At 38.3% G+C, this 24,451-nt stretch overlaps 1 protein-coding gene across 2 annotated transcripts in view; it reads left to right on the forward strand.

Annotated features, from left to right (window-relative positions):
- Positions 1 to 24,451, forward strand: part of LOC140211072 (receptor-type tyrosine-protein phosphatase gamma-like) — a 677,613-nt gene that overhangs the window by 476,963 nt on the left and 176,199 nt on the right. The window lies entirely within an intron of this gene.

Genomic DNA, 24,451 nt, shown 5'->3' on the forward strand with positions numbered 1-24,451 from the left:
GTAGTCATACTTTATTGATCCCGGGGGAAATTGGTTTTTGTTACAGTTACACCATAAATAATAAATAGTAATAGAACCATAAATAGGTAAATAGTAATATGTAAATTATGCCAGTAAATTATGAAATAAGTCCAGGACCAGCCTATCGGCTCAGGGTGTCTGACCCTCCAAGGGAGGAGTTGTAAAGTTTGATGGCCACAGGCAGGAATGACTTCCTATGATGCTCTGGCTGAATGTACTCCTGTGCTCACCCAGTACATTATGTAGTGGATGGGAGACATTGACCAAGATAGCATGCAACTTAGACAGCATCCTCTTTTCAGACACCACCGTGAGAGAGTCCAGTTCCATCCCTACAACATCACTGGCCTTACGAATGAGTTTGTTGATTCTGTTGGTGTCCGCTACCCTCAGCCTGCTGCCCCAGCACACAACAAATCCGTCCTGATTTGCCTCAAGACAACAAACACCTCTTCCTCTGTAGTCTGTATAGGGTCCATGACCTCGCTGCTGCTCTTTCTCACTTCTGTAGACCCTGTGTATGTCTCTCAAGTCAATACAGATGCAAAAAATCCATTTAAGATCTCCCCCATCTCTTTTGGCTCCACGCATAGATTACCACTCTGGTCAATTTTGTCTCTTGCTATCCTTTTGCTCGTAATATATCTGTAGAAGCCCTTAGGATTTGCCTTCACCTTGCCTGCTAGAGCATCCTCATGCCTTCTGTTAGCCCTCCTGATTTCCTTCTTAAGTGTTCTCTTGCATTTCTTATACTCCTGAAGTACCTTATTTGTTCCTATCTGCATATATCTGATGTGCACCTCCTCCTTGTTCTTAACCTTGAAAGCCAAGGTTCCCTAAACTTGTTATCCTTGCCTTTTATTCTGATAGGAATATACAAACACTGTACTCTCGAAATTTCAGTTTTGATGGCCTCCCACTTAACAGGTACACCTTTACCAGAAAACAACCAGTCCGAAACCACACTTCCCAAATCCTTTAGAGATGGGAGCTTAATGTCCAAGGATACACGTTGTATCAAAAGGACAGGCAGGAAGGCAGAGAGGGTGGCGTTGCTCTATTGTTAAAAAATTAAATCCAATCATTAGAAAAAGGTGACATAGGGTTGGAAGATGTTGAATCATTGTGGAAAGAGCTAAGGAACTGCAAGGGTAAAAAGACCCTGATGGGAGGTGGCTGAAGAGATTGTTGCAGGCATTGGTGGTAATCTTTCAAGAATCACTAGATTCTGCAGTGATTCCAGAACACTGAAAAATTGCAAATGTCACTCCACTCTTCAAAGAGGGAGAGGCAGAGGTATAGGAAATTATAGGTCAGTTAATTTGACCTCAGTGATCAGAAAGATGTTGGAGTTGGAGTCGATTGTTAAGGATGTTAAGGGTAATCGGAGGCACATGATAAAATAGGCCATGGTCAGCATGATTTCCTCAAGGGAAAACTTTGCCTGACAAATCTGTTGGAATTCTTTGAAGAAACAACAAGCAGTGTAGATAAAGGAGAATTGGTTGATGTTGTGTATTTGGATTTTCAGAAGGCCTTTGACAAGGTGCCATATATGAGGATGCTTAACAAGCTATGAGTATTACAGAGAAGATTCCAGCATGTGTAAAACAGTGACTGATTGGCAAGAGACAGAGAGTGAGGAAAAAAGGGAGTCTTTTCTGGTTGCCTGCCAGTGACTGGTTGTGTTCCACAGATGTCTGTGTGGGACCGATTCTTTTTACATTATATGTCAATGATTTGGATGATGGAATTTATGGCTTTGTTGCAAAGTTTGCAAATGATACGAAAATAGGTGGAGGGGCAGGTAGTTTTGAGGAAGTAGAGAGGCTACAGAAGGACTTAGACAGGTTAGGAGAATGGGCAAAGAACTGACAGATGGAGTATAGTTGGCCCTCCTTATCCACGAGTTCCACATGTGCAAATTCAACCAACTGCAAATCAGGAAAACCCGGAAGTTCTGTCTCCAGCACTGGTTGATCGAGCATTGTTTGCCTGGCGTCTCGTTCGTTCCCTACTTTGTTTCCATTAAAAAATGGCTCCTAAAAAGCAATTACGTGGTCAAAGCAATTCCTCAAAGGCTCAGAGTAAAGTGCTGTCTCTCACCGAGAAAATAGAAATATTAGATCTTTTGAAAAGTGGCATGTCGCATTCTGAAGTGAGCCGTGAGGTCAGTAAGAACAAATGGAGTATTTGTACAATAAAGCAGAAAGAAGCTGAAATTCGTGGAAGTGTTAGTGCTAGGGATGGCTGGCTGGCTGTGTAAAGCGCTACAGCCTCAAGAACTCAAAGATCACGGGAGAATCGGCATCAGCTGATGCTGAGGCGGTATCAGTGTTCCCAGAAGAGCTATGATGTTTGCATCTGTACTGAACATAGACTTTTTTTCTTGTCATTATTCCCTAAACAATACAGTATAACAACTATTTACATAGCATTTGCATTGTATTAGGTATTAGAAGTCAACAGAACAGAAACACAGAGGGCTGCGGATCCTGTGCTGCCCTGGGTCCTAAAGTCCACCGGCACTGAGCCAGGTTAACTAAGGGACTTGAGCATCCACATTTTTTGGTATCCGCGGGGGGTCTCAGAACCAATCCCTTGTGGATAAGGAGGGCCGACTGTATATAGTCAGGAAGTGTCTGGTCATGAACTTTGGTAGAAGAAATGAAAGGGTTGACTGTTTTCTAAATGGAGAGAAAATATAAAAAATCTGAGGTGCAAAGGGACTTAAGTATGCTGGTGCAGGTTTCCCTAAAGGTTAATTTGCAGGTTGAGTCTGTGGTGAGGAAGGCAAATGCAATGTTAGCATTCACTTCAAGAGGGCTAGAATATTAAAGCAAGGATGTAATGTTGAGAATTTATAAAGCACTAGTGAGGCCTCACTTGAGGCATTGTGAGCAGTTTTGGGTCCTTTATTTTGAAAGGATGTGCTGAGACTGGAGAGGGTTCAAAGAAGGTTCACGAAAATGATTCCAGAATTGGCTTGTCATATGAAGAGTGTTTGATGGCTCATAACCTTTATTCACTGGAATTCAAGTGAATGAAGGATGACCTCATTGAAATGTATTGAATGGTGAAAGGCTTTGAAAGAGTGGACGTGAGAAGGTATTTATTATGGTGGGAGAGTCTAGGACTAGAGGACACAACCACAGAATAGAGGGGCTTCCTTTTAAAATGGAGATGAGGAGGGAATTTCTTTGGTCAGAAGGTGGTGAATCTGTAGAATTCATTGCCACAGGCAGCTGTGCAAGTCAGGTCTGTATGTATATTTAAGACAGAGGTTGATAGACTCTTAATTGATCAGGGCATGAAGGGAGATAGGGAGATGGAGAAAAGGCAGGCATTGGAGTTGAGAGGAAGAATGGATCAGTCCTGATGAAATGACGGATCAGACTTGATTGACCTAATAGCCTAATTCTGCTTCTATGCCTTATGGTCATATGGTTTTTCTGATGTCATCAAAATTGGCCCTTCTCCAATTTAGAATCAAAATCCGAAGTCCAAACCTATCCTTTTCCATATGAAACTAATGGCATCATGATCACTAGATGCAAGGTGTTCCCCTACACAGACTTATGTCACCTGCCCTATCTCTTAATGGGAGATCTAATATCACACTCTCTCTAGTTGGGACTTGTATGTACTGATCAAGGAAATTTCCTGAAAACATTTGACAAATTCTTTCCCATCTGGCCCTTTTACAGTATGGGAGTCCCAGTCAATATTTGGAATGTTAAAAGTACCTACTATCACAGCATTATGTTTCTTGCATAAATCTGTGATATCCCTACAAATTTGCTCCTCTAAATCCTGAAGACTATTGGATGGTCTATAATATAATGCCAATAACATGGTAATATCTTCCTTATTCCTCATTTGTACCCATAAAGCCCCAATAAGCGAGCTCTCCAGTCTGTTCTGACTGAGCACTGCCATGCATTTTCCCTGACTATTAATGCTACTCCTCCCTCTTTTATCCCATGCGCTCCATCACGTCTGAAACAACAGGACCCTGGAACATCAAGTTATCAGTCTTGCCCCTCCTGTTACCAAGTCTCACTAATGGCTATTGTGCTATAATTCCACCTGCTGATCCATGGCTCAGGCTCATCTAGCTTTCCTGCATTGAAATATATATAACTCAGAACATTAGTCTAACCTAGGACAACTTTTTGATTGCTGACTGTATGTAGGCTTAACAACATCTTTCTCCACAGCCACTCTACTATCTGTTCTTGCACTCCAGTTCCTAACCCCTTGCAACACTAGCTTAAACACCCTGTGCTGCACAACTTCCCACTAGGACATTAGCATCCCTCCAGTTCAGATGAATATCGTCCCTTCTATGCAAATCTCACCATCATCTAGTAAAGAGCACCGCACAACAGACTAATAAACCCCTTGCTAGTGATATCCATGTACCATGGAGGAATTTTTAAAAAATCATCCTTTCATATACTTTGTTCACTTTGCTACAAGTGTCACTTCCTCTAAACCTCCCCCCCCCAAAAAAAATTAAACCATTTTGAAAAACCAATGTACTGTTATCTTTTCCTTCTTTAAAAATGTGCATCACAGATCTATATAGCATTTGGACAACTCATCAAATTAAACCCCCTCTACCCCCTAAGGAAATTATTATTGAGCATTTAGTCGCAGAATATTCCTACTCCTGCTGCAAGCATTTATAAGCCTGTCGGGTAGATGGGGTACAGCTGCAAAGAACTTATCAGCTAAAAATGAGCTGCTTTCCTACAAGTTTCGCAAAGCAAAGAGTTTTATTGTCCTGCCTTCAAAAATTACAAATTTAAATGCTGAAATGCATGATTTATAAGTTGCTTTGATAGTTTTAAAATATGGTACCATTGACTTCTGTAGAATACTGTTAATATGGCATACAAGAAACTCAAATAGAGCAGACGTATAATTTTTTTGTACCTTAACAGAAACACCCTACTGTAGATTCCTAATTTTTTTTTGTGCTGCTTCAGCAGCCGATGGCAATATATCAGAAGTATTATTCTGTTTATACTCATGGACTGAAAGTCAGTTTAAATTAAAATTACTTATGATTATGTCAGGACAGGTTTCAAGTGGGTATTTTGTCCAGATAGCATGTTGAAAAGCAACACTTTATTAATGAGGCTATCATGTGAGGTGTGTCCACGTAGCTCATTTCTAGCTGTCTTACCCCATCTACCTGACGGGCTTATAAATGCTTGCAGCAGGAGTAGGAATATTTTGTGACTAAATGCTCAGTAGTATCTTCCTTAGGGGGTAGAGGGAGTTTAATTTGATGTGCTGTCCAAATGATAGATGTGTGGTGCATATTTTTAAAGCGGGGTAATAAACAGTACATTGGCTTTTCAGAACTCTTCAATTTTTTTGGAGGGGGAGTTTAGAGGAAGTCATACTTGCAGCAAAGTGGACAAAGTATATGAAAGGATGATTTTTTAAAACTCCTCCATGGTATATTAGTTTGTTGTGGGGTGCTCTTTACTAGATGATGGTGAGATTTGACCAGAAGGGATGGTTTGCATCTGAACTGGAGGGATACTAGTACCTCGTATCGTAGCGGGAGGGTTTTCTAGTGCTCCACAAGGTGTTTAAAATAGTTTTGCAAGGGATTAGGAACCTGAGCACAAGAACAGATAGTAGAGTGGCTATGGAGAAAGATGCTGATAAGCCTACCTACAAAGTTAGGAGTCAAAAGGTTGACCAGGGTAAAGCCTGGTTTATACTTCTGCGTCAACGCGTCGCCATAAGGTCTGCATCGCCGCAAAGCCAAAGCGGAACCCTAAGCGAGAGCTTGCATTGCTGCGACGCGCACCTCTTCCAAAATGTAACCGCGCGTCGCGGCAACGCAGAATGCAACAACTGTGATTGGTCCGCTTGGTAGCATCGCATTTCCTCCTACGCTGCAATAGCTTCCCATTGGGCGACTGAAGGGCAGGGAAGGAACTCTGGCTGCAATGCTTTCCACAAAGCTTTACAGACCTCCGAGATTATGGAGGACACATTTCGCACGAGAAAAGACGCTCGCGTCTTGTTTACCCTGAGACTACCATGACCATGAAGCCTTGCGTGGGCAGGTGAGTGCGCATGCGTGACGTGTGCGAATTGCTGAGCGACGCAGACACACCAACGCACAAGTATAAATGCTCACAACGCACATAGGCTACTTGCGTAGGTTACAGCGTCCAGTTAATGCCGAAGTATAAACCAGGCTTTAGACTAATGTTTGAGTTGCATATATTTCAATGCAAGGACTATCATAGGAAAAGCGAATGAGCTTAGGGCGTGAATCAGCCTGTGGAATTAATACATTGTAGCCATTAGTGAGACTTGGTTGCAGAAGGGGTAGGACTGGTAACATGTTCTGGAATGTCAATAAAATATTTAATGCATCAATGGCTAATGATAGTAAATATGATATTCAAAAATAAAATTAAGAATTTTACAAGATAAATAGTTGTGCATTGATTACGCTGTATATACTGAAGGTTTTGGGAATTCAGTGGTTAAAATTCTTAGAATCAGAATCAGATTTATTATTACTAACATATGTCATGAAATTTGTTGTTTTGCATCAACAGTAGTACAATACATAAGATATACTATAAATTATAATAAGGAATATATATATAAAAATGAAATAGTGCAATAAGAGAGCAAAAATAGCATAGTGTTCATGGGTTCATTTTCTGTTCTGAAATCTGATGGTGGAGGGGAAGAAGCTGTCCCTAAAACATTAAGTGTGTGTCTTTAAGCTCCTGTACCTCCTCTTTGATGCAAGAATGGACTTTAAACAAGTCCATTTCGAATTGTCTGACGTGAAAACATAGTTTCAACAATTTTATTTTTATGTGCAAGGAAACCTGCCTGTGGGGTCATGGGGTACCTTAGCTTGGCATTTATTGCTCTCCCCATGAAAATGACCAAGTGATCATTTTTCACCTGCTTGACTTTACATCTCCTGTCAATGGCTGGAGTGAGAGTGGTTACTGATCATAGGTGTAAAGCTGTACTCTATGATCTCTGGCAGCACACATTGTTTCAAATACAGTGTAACTACACTGTCAACAACCTCTAATTATATTAACTTAAAGATTCAATTACAAACACATGGAAAGGTCAAAAACGGAAAAAAAGCTGATCCATTTAGATTGATGCAAAATGTTATGATGTCTTAAGCATCAGATCCCGAGATTTATGGTCTGCTGGTCATCTTGTCCTTCAACAGATGAAATAAAGATCTGTGTATAGGATGATGAGAGGCATTGACAGTGTGGATAGTCAGAGGCTTTTTCCCAGGGCTGAAATAGCTAGCACGAGAGGGCACAGTTTTAAGGTGCTTGGAAGTAAGTACAGAGAAGATGTCAGGGGTAAGTTTTTTATGGAGAGTGTGGTGAGTGCGTGGAATGGGCTGCCAGCGACAGTGGTGGAGGCGGATACGATAGAGTCTTTTAAGAGACTCCTGGACAGGTACATGGAGCTCAGAAAAAATAGAGGGCTATGTGTAACCCTGGGTAATTTCTAAGGTAAGGATATGTTCGGCACAACTTTGTGGGCCGAAAGGCCTGTATTGTGATGTAGGTTAAAAAAAAAAGATCAAAAATACAAATTTGATTAAAAGGCACATGTAGATAGAACTTTGAACAGTACAGCATTGAACAGGCTATTTGGACCATGATGTTGTGCCAGACTTGATGCCAATGCATACTAAATGCTTTCTGTCTATGTATCATACATATCCCTCCATTCCCCTCATATTCATGTGTCTATTTCAAAGCTTCTTAAGCTCTAGTCCACCTCTATCCCTGGTAACCCATTTCACACACTTACACTCTCGTGTAAAACACTTGCCTCTCATGTTGCATTTAAATTCCCCCCAAACCGTAGAAGTGCATTGTCTGGTGTTTGACATTTCTACCTTCCAGAAATGATTCTGATTGTCTACGTTATTTATATCTCTCATAATTTTACTAATCTGTCAGGCCTCCGACATTCTTGGGAGATCAAACCCACATTTGTCCAACCTTTCCTTATATTTCATATCCTCTAATGCAAGCAGCACCCTCTTCACAGTTTCCACATCCTTCCTAATGGGGCAACTGGAACTGCAAGCAATACTCACAAGAGTGGTCTGACTAAAGTTTTATATCGCTGTAGCACTTCCTTACTCTTATACTCAACACCCCTACCAATAAAGGCAAAAATACCATATTTCTTCTTTACCACCTAACCCAGTAAACTTTTAGTAAACTGTGGACTTGGAGCCCAAGATCCCTCTGTTCCTCAATACTGTTAAAGTGTTTACCATTAACTGCATACTTTCTTTCCTTTCATTTCACCTCCCAAGGTGCAGGACCTCAACCATGACCAGATTAAACTCCATCTGCCACTTCTCTGCCCATGCCTGTAACTAATGAATATCCCACTGTATTTTTTGATGGAACTTTATAGTGTTCACAACACCACTTATCTTGGTGTCATTCACAAGCTTGCTAATCTACCTTTCAACAATTTCATCTCAATCATTGATGTTTTTCACAAGCAACAGAGATCTCAACACTGGTCCCTCTAGCCAAAATAACAGCCTTCCACCCCTACTATGTGTCTTCTATAGGCAAGCCAGTTCTGAATTCTACCATGCAGTTCACCCTGGATTGCATCCAGCTCATGCATCTCATGTCCAAATAATTATCATTTGAGAAAATCATACAAAGCCAAACTATTACAGCTGATGTTAAAAAAAATAAACTGCGGGAAAAGCTGGACAGGTCATCCAGCATCTATGGAGGTAGAGGGAAAGTCATAGTTCCCGTTCGAGATCCTGCTTTCAGAATGAGAGGGAAAGTGACAACTTTAAAAAGATGAAGTGAAGCATAAAAGCAAGGCGGGAACTGGCAGGCGACAGATGGAACCAGGTAAGGATAGTGATGATAGACAAATGGAGCCACATAAGGGGAAGCTGGAGGTAGAGTCAGAGGCTGGAAGGTGATAAATGGGAACGACAAAGGCTACAGTTTCTGTTATCTGATAAGTATGTAAGGTGACATGGAACCAGATAAGAGAGGGGTGATGGGCAGATGGAACAAATGGAGATGAACATAGGAAGCCCAGTGGGTTTAGAATGTGGATGATGGGCAGATAGGTAAACTAGTTATCGGGGGCAGTGTTGAAAAGAAGGAGAGTAAGAGAAGCTAGGTGAATCAGAAAGAGAGAAAAAAGAAATGGGCTGTGTGTTGCCTGGAAGTAAAAAAGTCAGGTTATAGATCACTCAGGTGGAATTTTATTTACTGTTCTTCGAGTTTGTATTTGGTCTTGCCCAGGTAGTGGAGAAGGTCAAGCAGAGACAAATCAGTATGGGAAATGGCATACAACCAGGAGATCAAGATAACCATTACAGACAACGTGCAAGTGCTCAGCACAGCTTGTCTTGCCAATGTAGTGGAGACCACATTGTGAGCATCAAATGTATTAGACAAGGTTGGAGAAGGTGCATGTGAATCTTTGCCATACCTGGCAAGGCACCTTAGTCCCTGAATGGTGATAAAGAAGGTGGTATAACAGCAAGTGCTGCACAGCTACACTTGGAGCAAAAAGGGCAGGTTGATTCTACTGTAGCTGATTCATTAGAAGTTGATTTCTGAACTTTACTGACAGAACATCTTTCTTTAACAATTGGTTAGCTAAATAATGCATAACATTGCCCAATTAACAGGTGCTACAGAAAATCTGTCCTTATCAACTTTATCAAGGAAGGTACATTCCTTTAAAGGGAGGGTAGATAACCTTTGACAAAATCACTCTCATTAAAATAGCTCTAATCATTTCAAACCTGTAGTTATGTTGTTTCTGTTTGAGGTAAATGAGATATAGTTATATCTGTTTCTGTTAATGATTTCAAACATTGGCTTGTGCAATACATATTATAAAATGGGGCTTTGTCTTTGGCTGTGTTTAATTTCCTCTCGCAATCTTTACTTTTATGCAACGTATTTCACCATGTACTCATTGTGTTAAGACTTTAGACTTTTGAATTCAGAATCCTTAAATATCCAATATTTCATTTTGCAGTTTCTGAACACTGCTATCTTCTATTCTGCTATCTGCAGTCCATCATTAATGCTTAGATCAAATTATAGCTGATCAATATTTTGGTTAATTGTTATAAAATGCCTGAATATCATATCAACTTTGTTCATGGGCCTTTAGTTCTTTATCCTATCACTCATTTGAAAAGATAATATTGTATTATTAACTTCAAAGGACATTCATTGGTGGGAAGATTCTGTCTTTACATACAGATCAATTAAAAGTATTGTAATAATTACTGAATAAATGTCTGTAGAATTGAGCTATTCAACATCCTTTGCATTTTCTCAACCAGAAAGTAATATGTATAAAGCATCAATAATTTCCCACTGAGAGATGCTGTAGATTGAATCACTTATCATGAGGAGAGAAAAAAATCTTGCTGTTTGACTTATTAACAATGCAAAAGGCAGCATTGAACAGCATTTCTTATTTGTGAGGAATAGCAGTGATATGGTAATTGTTTGCATTAATTTCACCAATTTGGAAGGAAATTTAACCTTTTATTTAGTAATCAATAGTTCTAGTTTTTAAACTGATTTTTGAAATATGGTTTCTTTCTAGGCGTAGCTGTTTTTATTGACCTACTAGCTGAAAGGAATATCTCTGGCCAGCAAACTGAATTAACTTATGAACTTGATACGGTCATATTATTGGCCAGAATCATATTTATAAACTTCCTTTCTCAATCTACCTAGTCCAATACCTTAGCAAATTTCTTCAATATTACATATAACACCTTGCCTTTTTATAATGTAGAAAAAAAATGTTTGATCATTCACAATTCAGAATTCTTAATAGAAGGGACAATAAAGTGGAATTTTTCAAAAGAAATGTGGTTTTATTTTCCATGTAATTTAGGAAGTAGTTTGTTAATGCCATGCTGTAAGTCAGTTTGAAAGCAGACATTTTGAAAACCATTTGTCCAAAGACACATACGTTCACCTGGGATCTGAAACAGTTTTGGTGTTCAAGCTTCACTAAACAGCAGGTACTTTTAAGCACTTTGCTATCATGAAACTATAAAACTCCCTGACCTAATTATCGTGTCAGTAGCAAAATCACATTTGCTAAGAAAAAATGGTTAATAAAAATAAAATATGAATGTTTATATTCCATCATATTTTTCTCATTAAACTGTGCTTTGAGCTGTTATAATTTGGACCACTGCTCACCTGGTATTACTACTTGGTCCATAATCATAGCAGAATCTTGATAATGTTTTCCTTCATTAGTTGACTTTTGTCATCACACCTCGTTATTTAATGGGGGAACACAGACTGAAAAATGGTCATGTGGCCACTTTGCAAATTGGCAGAAAGTAATGAACTGTTTCTCATTTTTCTGTACTGCAGAATATCTGCTGAGATATCGCAGATCAGTACTGTTGCCAATGACAGTGCAATAGTTGGTGGTGTAGTGCACAATGAAGAAGGTTATCAAAAATTACAGGGGGATCTTGATCAGCTGAGTACATGGGCCAAGAAATGGCAAATGGAGTTTAATTTGGATAAGTGCAAGGTGTATTCTTTGAAAGTCAAATCCAGGTAGAACATTCATAGTGAATGGCAGGATCCTGCGGAGTGTTGTAGAGCAGAGGGAACTTTGAGTACAAATAGATGATTCCCTGAAAGTGGAGTCACTGGTAGACACGGTGGTGAAGAAACTTTTGGCATGCTAACCTTCATATGTCAGGGCATTGAGTGTAGAAATTGAGTGGGTCTGGTGTGATTGTACAGGACACTTGGAAGTATTGTGTTTAGTATTGGTCTCCTTGGTACAGGAAAGATGTTATTAAATTGTAAAGAGTGCAGAAAAGATTTTTAAGGAAGTTGCCAGGACTTGAGGGACTATGTTATAGGGCGAGATTGAACAGGCCAGGGCTTTATTTCCTAGAGGATAGGAGAATGAGAGTTAATCTTATAGAGGTGTATAAAATTATGAGGGGCATAGATATGGTGAATGCACTCCATCTGTTTTTCCAGAGTCAGATATTACGAACTAGAGGATATAGGCTGAAGGTGAAAAAGGAAAGATTTAAAAAGAATTTTGAGGGGCAAGATTTTTACCAGCTGAGGTTGCATCCATGTAGAATCAGCTGCTAGAGAATGTGTTTAAGGCAGGTATAATAGAGACAGTTGGACAGGTATGTGGATTGGATAAAAGGCTATGGACCAAATTCTAGCATGTGGGACTAGCTTAGATGGGACATCTTGGTCAGCATGGACCACTTAGTCCAAAGGGCCTTTTTCTATGCTGTTTGACTTTATGACTATATGATTGCTTGAAGCATCAGTCGTGGGTGGACTATAGAGGAGGTGAGTCTCAAAGTATGTATCAGTCATCTTCAGTTAGTAGGTAATAACTTCTTAGGGAGGTGATATATCAAAATCTCATTGAATTTCAACAGGACCCTTGGAAGCAAAACTAAAAGATTTTGGGTTTATACATATTTCAGGTTGATTTTGTACATGCCACCATATGAGCCCACTGTCTCACTTTTTTGTGAGGACTGTATGGTTATCAACAGTGAAACAATTAAGTTTATGCCCATTTTCCTGGTAGGTGCCTTGACCTTTTTATCGTGCCTAATTCTTCCCCTTCATATTTTTTGCCATCGTTTAGCAATTGTGAATCGACTGCTGGGGACCAACGCCAGCACTGAAATTCTGGTTCATGTTTGCTCTTTGAAGTTTCCTTCTGCCGCTATATATAAACCCATGATTTAAGATGTAGGGTCCAGCCTAGATGAAGGATCTCAACCTGAAATGTCAACTTCCTTCCATGAATGTGGATGGATCCGCCATTGGTTATGCCTGTAACTGGGCATGTCAAGTACAGATTCAATGATACAGCCTTCTCCTTAGCAAAACATCAGCTGTGGGGCAAAACTGCCATGCAAACTTCCAGATCCTCAAGCTGGAGTATCAGTTAACCCTTCATAAGGTGGCCCATTCAAATGAATGGAAAAAAATTAGTTTCCAGGAGCAAAGTTAAAAAAAATGCTTCAAAAGCTGCATATGCAGGAAACTTTTATACTTTATACTTCATACTTTATACTTTATTGTCGCCAAACAATTGATACTAGAACATACAATCATCACAGCGATATTTGATTCTGTGCTTCCTGAAATAAAAATAGAAAATGCTAAAACTTCAGATGTAAAACAACAACCTTATTAATGTAAAACATTCTTTTTCCATTGAAGATGACTGACTTGCTGAGTTTTTCCAGCAATTTCTGTTCCTTTTATTTTCAAAGTAGATATTTTCAATTGATTTAATTGAGTTTTTCCAAATGTTTTTGATTGTGTATATTTGTATATAAGTACATAATACTTTTAGACTTGTAACTTCTATTTTTCAAATCCTTCTCTTGTTTTTGAACATTATCTTTAATTTTTGATGGGTCCTGGATGATTTTGAATGCAAGGACATTCACAGACTTGAACACCTTTGGCAGCTAATGAGCTGGATGCAAAGTTTCACTGATACCATGCTAATCTTTTCAGTGAGTTCTCTGTTTACATGAGGATTAACCCCACCCTGACTGGCATTGCCCTTGCCTTGCCAACAAACTGAGAACCAGCCTCCCTACAGATGACTGCACCTGAGACTATGCTGGAAGAAATAGTGTGATGGTGGTACAAAAAAAAACAGTGATCAGAAGACAGTGGAAGATCTTACCCAATGAAAAATAAGTGGTAATTGTAGACAAGAGGACAGTAGCAGCTTTTGGGAGTTTAAGAGCAAACAAAAGGAGGTGTATCACATTGTGGGTAGAGAAATAGCTTACAATTGAATGTTACTAGATTGCTCACGATATTATAAAGGTGTGGTAAGATAATGCAGGGAATAAGAGATATATATTTCCACAATTCTCACATATTTGCCAAATTTCTAGTTGAAGTTTTACCACAAAGCTCACATCATCTTGCTCAGCCATCTGTACTGTGGATTGTGGATGATCAGTCATGATCACAGTGAATGGTGGTGCTGGCTCAAAGGGCTGAATTTAATTTACTGGCATAATTTACATATTACTATTTATGGTTCTATTACTATTTATTATTTATGGTGCAACTGTAACCAATTTCCCCCTGGGATCAATAAAGTATGACTATGACTATGAATGGCTTACTCCTGCATCTATTGTCTATTGTCTATACCTTGTGGTGATGGCTATTTCCTAGAATACCTGTTGCCCACATGAAGGGAAGTTGATCACCTTCCTTCACCTTATTAACTCCACATAAACTTTTCTTCTGCAAAAATATTGTTGAAACACATCTGTTTGCAAGACCAGTATATTTACTTATGCTTATGCTTCCTGAAGCTGTCTGAAAATGCTGTACTTGATGTGGTGCAGTTTTCTGCATTATTGATTATTGGAGACTTGCAGGATTTTTGGCTTAGTGACAATGAAGCAGCATCATATTTCTAAGTATGGCTTGTGTGCAGTCCCCATGTCTGTATCAGGAAACCTGAGTCCCTTGGCCACTCAATAGCTAACTACTTTCCATTAAAAAACTTTTAAAGCCATTGTAATTTTTTCCGCTAAAGTAGACAAAGGACTTCCTGACTTGGTTCCTGCAACATTCAATGCAGCGTACTCACTCTTAGCTACATGATTTTCATTTGTACCTCACTTAAAGTAAATTGAGCTTTGTCTTTTGACATTTCCTATCTCCTGTGCAATGCACAAACTAAAGCAAAAATAAATTCCAACTTATTCTCCCATCAATTACAGAGCTTGTCTTAATATTTGAAAATAAAGTTCTGGTTTGGTCTGAGAATCTTTTATTGGAAATCAACTGTATGCAAGAGTGAGTACAATTGCTCACATTTAAATCACTAGGTCAAAGTTATATCCAAGCTGGCTTCCTGTACTCTAATCAAAACTGGGCTGCCGATCATGACACAACAAATTATTTGTAAAAGTATAATATAATTGGGGACTTAACAAGTAATAGATTTAGCTAAAGTTCTCAAATACTTAGGATTTGTACAAAGGAAACAGTACTAAAACAATATAAATGATGGAAATTCTAAAGGTGATGTTAAGTTTGCCTCTTGATCACAGCACCAAATCTCTATTTTCCAATTTGAGCATTATTTTATTGTAGTTGTGGCATTTTGGCTATTTTTCAATTATTTCTATGTTTAATAATGTTTACACTGAGAACTTTTCAGAATCCATGATGTTTGAGCTCCTTTTTCATTGGGGAGTGATATTATTAATGCTGGGAGAAGATTTCTGATGTTCGTTGTAGAAAATCAGAATAACATGTAAAGCCTTTGTAATGTCAGTATGAATAGTGAACCACAAATATTCAATCATGAGCACATGCTAAAAGTAAAATATTTCTGCTACATTATTATTATATTTAATTGTTTCAGTATTTACATCTGAAAACTACATTCTTTTATTCCATCTTCATATGCCAGTAGATTTTTAATACTGAATTTCTGTTCTAATGATCCTAAAACAATTGTTTATTGCAAATAATTTCTCATTTTAAATTCCAGATTGTAAAGCATACTCCACCCACCTCCAGATCCATAAGAAACATCATTTTGATGTTACTGGTATGAAATTATTTTTTCCATGATACAATATTTCATGCCTATGAGATCATCATATAAACAGTTTAAATTGCATTTATAACTTTCAACATAGGTAAAGTATTTCTCATAGGGACTTCAAGAAATGAAAAATGATCCTTTCTGGAAGAATTAGTCAGTCACAAAATTGTGGAGTTGGATGCTCATATGATTGATGAATGATACTGTCTGATAATCTGCCACCTCACTCCACTCATTTTAAATAGACAGCAATGTTTCAAAAAACTGAAATGGAATACTTCATTAACTACTAGCAATCAGATAGCAATTTAAGGCTTAAAATCTGCTTTTAATATTAATAATTTCTGGAAATATGTTTATGTAAATCCTCAAATATATTCATTATTAATACATGCAGTACTTGACTTGTGGCATATCTTCTCATAAGGGTTAATAGGACATTTTTTCAACTTAGTGGCTAAATTCAACAACTCCTTAAACAGATCAGCCCACACACATTCAATATAATAGAGACAGCATGCCAACTTTGTGTGCCTTCTTAATATAATGATCAGTCAACTATGGCATTAGCTTACTGATAGGCTGAATGTTTCAGCAGTGGGCTGATGTGCCTGAAACAAGTTTATTCACAAAACAAGGCATAGGAAAACATAAAGTTAGCAGGCTCAAATGTTTTTGGATGCAAGTTTTGAGGGTTTTATTGTGGATGGAAAGAGATTTATCAAGTATCTTTCTGAAATCAGAAGGACCTTCAGATACACTCAAAAAGCCAAGGGAACATAGAGGACCGGAGGTTAATTCCATGTGACAGACACTGAGACATTCAATGCAGCACTGTAAGAAGTTCAGTGACCTCACACAAATGGTCAAGGTTAGACAATGCATCTTCAAACGTCATGTTCTACCAGCTACTAATATCAGATACTGCCCAATCAATTATACACTCATCAATGACCTGCCAACAATCTCTATCATGATTTATACACTAACATTCACAAGCTGAGCAATGCTGCAATACTTATAGCTTGAACACACTGCAGTTATTTAACCATGACCAGCATTTTAACTAAGTATGGTCATTGATGCGCTTCCTTCTCCATTGTTGGACCGGATAGGAAGCAACTGAAGATGAAAGGCATATCTGGAAAGGTATACCATGATGCTTGTGTATAAATCATGACAGAGATTGTTGGCAGGTCATTGATGAGTGTATAATTGATCAGGCAGTACCTGATACTAGTACCTGGTAGAATGTGACATTTGAAGATGCATTATCAAACCTTAACCATTTGTGTGACGTCAGTGAATGTCTTACAATGCTGCATTGAATGTCACAATGTTTGTCACATGGAACTAACTTCTAGTACTATATGTTCCCTTGGCTTCTCTGGAGGTGTAGGAAGAATACTTAATCCTCACTCACTGCACAATAACTTTGTCCAATACCTTTATCCATTAAGGTGGCAAGTGCTGCAACCTAGCAATGCAGACCAGAAACATTGTGATGATGAAGACACAATGCCACCTTTTTTATTTTGAGCCACTAGCTCAGACATCAGCTCTGTGTATGTTTAAGTGCTAGTACAGAAGTGAGATCTACCCAAAATGGCTGCATGTAGATGGATACTTGACCTACATCCTGGCAAAATTTTGATGGCCATGTGGTAATGCCCACAGCAATATGACATTGTACATTTATGGCATACACGTGTACATGTGCTGCTGATTCTATTTGGTCTTCTAAGAGCTTTCATAACATCCAAATATCAGATGGTATTATTTCCAATTTTTGGCCCCTTTATCAAACTAATAGTACAAAGAAACAGTTTGATACCAATCTAGGTCTTTGTATAGGAAGTGTTTCCACCATGCTCATAATACACTGAATCTGCAAACACCAAGGCACCTCCTGTTCCTTGTAATAGTATTTCAAAAGGAAAATAGTTCTTGGGGAAAAAAATTGAAGCAATGCAAGTATGTAATTGGCACAAGAAATGACCCAAATCTACATTTGGCCTCTCTGAATTTTATACTTTTTTTTTAACTGTGAAGATGAACCACCTGATTCAACCTGAGGATATCCTGGAAGTCCTCCTTTGACATCATAATGAGTCTCCAAAGGCCAAAAAAAACATTTTACATCAGCATTTCACTTCTTTTACAGAACATCTCACCCTGCAAATTATGTGTAATTAATGTAACGTATATGGCCAGTTACATTGAAAATCCAAGAAGTCTGTGATGTATAAGTTACCAAAGATACAGGAAGTAATGATAATTGATCCATTAGTTCTGCAACATTTCAGTTAAGCCATTTTCTTTCCAGTTTATATGATGCATGGCAATGACCGATATCTGTCATTATCAGGAATAAGGTCAGGTGAGTGAGCACTTAACAATCTTTAGCGGAAGAGATTAAATCACATGATGATTCCCAGTGTCAACTTTAGAACAAAACTCTATGTGTTGTTCTTGAAATGACTGATAGAGTTAAAACCGCTGTACGTATTGGTTAAAATTATGCCCACAGATTTGAAGTTCTGTTGGTATTTTTTGACCAGTTTTGTTGTGCTGATATTTACTATATCATTAAAATCTCCATGAGACACCAGCACCTTAAATTATTGCAGAGTTTTAACAACCTCTCTAAGTCTTATGTTGCGTGTATTATGAGATTGCTATTTCACTTGCACATGTAATTTATTTACATAATTACTTGAAAATATACTCTGCAATTTTCCTCTTTGCAGCAGTTTTCCAGTTACAATTTCATACTCTTTAATAGCCTTCTCAGACACACAGACTTCCTTAAAAACGTTTGAGTTTCTAGCCTTGTAATTATTTCAGGATCATTTGGATGTGTGACATTGGGGCTCAATTCACCACTCACTTGTGTATCCTTGTCAGTAATTGGTACTTTATGCTCTTCGAGAATAAATCTGTCAAGATACTGTCAGTACATTCTGGTATGTTTGTCACTGACATTATTTTTGCAACATGGGTACTTCTGACCTTTCTTCCAGTTTAAAACTGATATTATTCGTACTGCAGGCTTGTACGATCTTGTTGATATCTACTGCTGATTAATGTCTGAAGTGCTGAACATTGTTGTTGAATGGCAATGCTGATTTGGATTTTGCTTCAGTTGCAGCCCCTCCATTCTCTCCTCCAAGCTTGGCTGTAGTAAATTCAGTTCAGTTTGAAGTCTGTAATGAAGAGACCGTAGTGTGTTGCGGTGACCCCGTGGTAAAATCTGGCATTGTTCATTACTTGAACAAGTAGCTAGTTAAACAGTGATTCATGTTGCACCTCAAATAACGTATGAAAACTTGTCTTTTGAAGGTTTCCTAAAGAATATCTCTAGCCATTGCAACTGTATCTTCAGAGCTGAATGGCATGGGCATATTAATGAATAATTTATGCCATTATAGCTAATGAAACACAGACAGTATGAATTAAGGTCCAATATCTGGTACTAAAATACAGCTGTATCTTGGGTTGTAAAAATAAATCTTATCTCAACTGACCCCTTCTGCCACCGTATATAATCCCGCATATTTAAACACAATACATCTTTGATGAGTTTCAAGAAGGACAGGAATGTTGTTGATATTTTATAACAAAAATTATGTGGAATTCTGGAATAATTGTGTCAGCCACTTCTCTAACATGCTTTTGTTCAGCACTCTTGGTTAACTGTATGCATTGACATTAAATCTCCTGGATCTTTATCACCACCTGGCCAGTATTACAAAGCTTTTCTTAATCATCTTCATACTTCCTATTACAGTCTGAAAGTAACTTATTTCAGGGTTTAAATATGATTATTCTATGCTTCTTCTTCAGACCAGCTTGATGAATGGACAGAATGTTATTTATTTATTTAGTGATACAGCATGGTCTAGGGCCTTTCAGCCCCCTGAGCCACACCACCCAGCAACCCCACAACCCCACAACCCCTTTTCATTCTAGCCTCATCACAGGACCAATTAACCTACCTGGTACGTCTTTGGACTGTGGGAGGAAAGTTGTGCACCTAAGGAAAACCCATGCATGCCACGGAGAGGACGTACAGACTCTCCTTACAGAACGGCACCAGAATTTCACTCCAAACTCCAGAACACCCGAGCTGTAAAAGAGTCAAGCTAACCGATATGCTACTGTGGCAGCCATGCTAATCATGATGCGTATCTATGCTAGTCACACTTGCCTGCATGAGGCTTTTACCTTTCCTTTCCAAATACCTGCCTGCTTAAATTACATATTTGTAAGTGTTACCAGGACGTTATTGCTAATACTGGACAGCAAAGATCTTGCTTCCTGAATACCTTTAGGTGTATCTTATGCATTTTGGGCTACTGATCATGAAAATTACTGTAACATTTCCCTATCACACACCATTTTTTTTAATAAACTTATGTTTATTATTTCAATTCATAATTCAAGTCATTTAAAATGTTGCCTACAATGTAAACTGGAAAGTTTCCTATCTTGTCCAGGCATGCTTGGGCATGCTTAGGCTGCGCGGCTGCTGCATGGCAGGACAGGTTTTAGTCATAATTATTGGGTTCAGGACTGGTCGGATGGAATTTGCTATTACCAGGCACAAAAATTTCTATGAAGGATTTTGATATTTGAGACAGATACTTCCCAGAAAAACTGATGCCAAGATTAAGGAAAACATTTTTGTTGATCCACAAATGAAACAGGTCATCAATGACAGGCAATTTGAAGAATTTCTAGTGGGACCAGAGAAAATCATATGGAAGGCATTCAAGGAAGTTGTTGAAATTTTTCTCGACATCTACAGAGCACCAAAATACATGCAGCTGGTTGAAAGCATGCTTCAAGCATATAAAACCATGAAATACAGCATGTCACTAAAGATTCATTTTCTGCATTGCCATTTAGACTTCTTCCCTGCAAATCTTGGTGCTGTTAGTGACGAGCATGGTGAAAAGTTTCACCAGGACATTGCAGTCATGGAGAAAAGATACCAGGGCAACTGGAATCCATCAATGCTGGCGAATTATTGTTTGACACTTAAGCGAGAATCCTCAGACACTGAGTACAAATGAAAATAATTAACAAAATATTTTTAACTTAGTTGAACTATTGCAAAGCATCAGCACCATTATGCAATTAAACACGTTATATTCAATAAAAGTTAATTTGTTGTTTCTCCAAATTCCTACGAGATAGAAGTAGTCTGAAATTATATTTGTATTCATCTTCAAACAGTCTATCATAAACAAAAAAAAATTCTGAGGAAGCAACACTCTTGAAAAAATTTGTTGTCCAGTGTAATCACTGGGGAGCTGAGTTGCTAAATAGGGAGATTATGCTTCATTTACAAAGGGCATTGGTGAAAGACATTGCATATGGTGTTGGTCTTTTTTTAAGGAAAGGTGTAAATGTGTTTGAAGCAATTCAGGGAAGATTTACTAATCTAATACAGAATGGATTTGTTGCTTTATGAGGAAGGGGTGGACAGGCTAGGTTTGAGCTTAGAAAAACAGGAGGTAACTTAATTGAGTCCTACACAAAATCATGACAGGATGAATGTACAAGTATCCACAACTAGGGAGTCATTGTTTTTAAGATAAAGGGTCTCCAATTTAAGCCAATGATGAAGTGTCTTTTGTTTCTCTCAGAAAGTTAGGTCTTTAAAACTCTTCCTAAAGTGGGAGTGGAAGCAGAATCTTTAAATATTCTTTAGGAAGAAGTAGATAGTTATAAGCAAGGGGTAAATGATTACTGTAGCTAAATGGGAAAGTTGAGATTATAGTAAAATTAGCTATGCACTGAATTAACCAGTGGAACAAACTTGAGGCTACGTGGCCTCTGTCTGATTCTAATGATTTTGTTCCTATGTACATGGCTTGTTTCAGATATATTTCTCAGAGTAGGCTTATCATCTGCGAGTTCTCAGGTAGGATCAAACTTTTATTTCCTATGTCAGAATCGTTATGTGTATAAAACATTAACAATTTCATGTTGTGTGGCCAACTAAGTATATTGGGATAATAAAATTGTGTATTTGTGGAGGCTGCCGTGGCATGATTCATTGACTTTGAACCTGAATGTCTCAGAATATAACCCATAACAGAAATGAAAGATGTTTCCATTAGAAACTGATGAAACTATCTCACTTGTATGCGTAATTACTAGCAAAGTTAGTAATGGCCATTGTTTGCCTAACTGAGGACACTTTACAGCCACCACATAATCTATCCATCTTTCCATCATGATTGGAATTGTCTGTTCATTTTGAGTTGTTTATTTTCTGAAGCTACATTCGCTCCATCTTTTCTAGCTCTTTTTTTCTCTTGTGTTGGAAATTATCACTGCCGTGGGTTGTCATCAAGTTTGATGTGTGCATGCCTCAGAGATGAGATCTTTTCATATTTGTGCCATGTCTCCAAGCATCAATTTCACAGTATCAACAAAGAATCTAAGCACAACTCCGCAATTATTCTTTAGTTGTCTTAGTCTATTCTTCAGTTACTCTGTTTAGTCACCTAGAACCAATGTCAGTTTTAATCATTGGCTAATGTAATGCAATCAAATGTATTTGACCTGGCACCTTCAGTACCTCACTCAAATATTTCTTGACCTTGTTAAGTATCTGTCAAAAGTAAATGGCTGAACTTCCTGCAGCAGGTAACTCAACCCTTGACTCTGTGCTTTATCTATATTCATTTCTGGAGCCTGGTCACCCGTATATTATTTTTATATTGATTTTTTTCTTTTGTCCTGTTATTTCCATGAATAGCATAAATGGTTATTGGAGTTCAGGCCTGTTCTTTCTCAATCAGCTTCAACATTAAATGGGTTCTCGATCTCTCTGCACTTTGCTGCTGACCAGTTCCAAATTTCCTCTTTGTGCACATGATACATTTGTAGCAATGCTAAGATCACAAAATGAAATTCACATCTTTTGAGCCTGCAGCAGCTCTGGGTGGGTCTCATGCCCTGTTCTCTCTCCAATGTTGCACAAATTCTTTCCTTTCAGGTACTTATCCAGCTCCCTTCTGGACACTATGATTGAATCTGCTTCCACAGTGATCCCTAGCAAAGAATTCCAAACACTAACCATTTTCTGTGAAAGGAAGGTTTCCTTCATGTTGCAGTAAAACTCAAGTTTTTGCCAAATAACAAGTGCATGTATGCACAGATACAATGAAAACCTTACTTGCAGCAGCATCACAGGCACATAGTATCACATATGCAGCATTCAAAAGATAAACAAATTAAACATTAATTATATGTAACTTTTACAAGAAAACACAATTCAAAAGGTTAAAAAGTCCATTTCAGTATGTAACTCTCAGGCTCAGCCAGCTTGTGTTCGTCTACGGGAAAACAGCCTTTGGCCCCGCCAAACTGAGAAATCATGTTTGTGTGGATGCTGTGTAATGTACCACCCGGTTACAAACCTACAATGCAAAATATCAGACAGTACACCATATGCAATTAAATGATTGAACTTTATGAATCTTAATCTGAATATAGGGTTAGTAATGAAAATATTTTAAAAAGGGCCCAAATCAAGGAAAAGTCAAAAGTGCACATTGTAGCTCACTCAGTCGCTGACCTTCGGACCCTCAGAATCCCCAGTCCACTCCATCTGGTGGTCTACCATCTCTCTCCACATGTGTCTTCCCTCTTCATCTTTCCTCGAGAAAGACCGTGAAAAATCTCCTTCCGGATTCACAAGACAGAGCAACAATCTCTGATTGGCTAACATGCATAACCATAGTCCTATTATCTCCAGCCATAACCCAAACATTGCTGCTACAGAGAAACCACTACCTCAGCAGTGAACATTACTGAGAAGACATTACATTAGCCTTAGCAGTGAAACATTACGAAGAAGCTATTACATTAGCAGTGAATCCTTACAGCACGTTACAAGTATAAAGTTGCCATAGTGGTTAGGATTTTGCCAGTTGGTTCAACAACTGAATGGTTGAAGGGAAGTAGTTAGTCCTGAATCTGATGGTGTGGGACTTCGGGCTTCTCTGCCTCATCTGCGAGAAGACAGAATGGCTCAGTTGATGGGGATCTTTGATAATAGATGTTCTTTCTTGTAGTTGTACTCTATAGCTCAGGGATGTAAAAAAAATTCTCATTCTGTCCTGTGTCTTTGAGTAAACCATGTATACTTTTAGTACTCTCAGTTCTGGTACTCCTTTTAGAACAATGCTCTCTTGTTTATATTGCCTCCTATCATCCTTTCAATCAAAATCTAACATTTCAGATTTGTCGGTATTAAACTTCATCTGTCACCAATCTGCCTATTTCACCAGCCAGCCTGTATCAGCTTGGTTTATTACTAATCACTAATCATTCAATATGCTTCATAATTTTGTGTTGGCTGTGTATTAGGAAATTGATTCTTATATAGCAATGCCTGTGTCAATAATATATAACAAAAACAATGTCTCTGGTACAAATGCTTGAGATACCGTACTACACTTCCCTCTAATTTGATAAAATAACTTTTTGCTATGTTTATCTGCTTCCTGTTACTTAGGCAACTCTTTATCCACCCTGCCACAGTCTCTATATTCCATAGTCTTTAGAGGTGATATCCCATTAATTGCCTTTCATAAACCTTTACATACAACATCAATTTTACTTCAAAGTCAAGAAAATCTGTGGATGCTGGAAATCCAAGCAACACACACAAAATGCTGAAGGAACTCAGCAGGCCCAGGCAGTATCTATGGAAAAG

This window comes from Mobula birostris, chromosome 16, assembly GCF_030028105.1.
Source record: "Mobula birostris isolate sMobBir1 chromosome 16, sMobBir1.hap1, whole genome shotgun sequence".
NCBI classification, from domain to species: Eukaryota; Metazoa; Chordata; class Chondrichthyes; order Myliobatiformes; family Myliobatidae; genus Mobula; species Mobula birostris.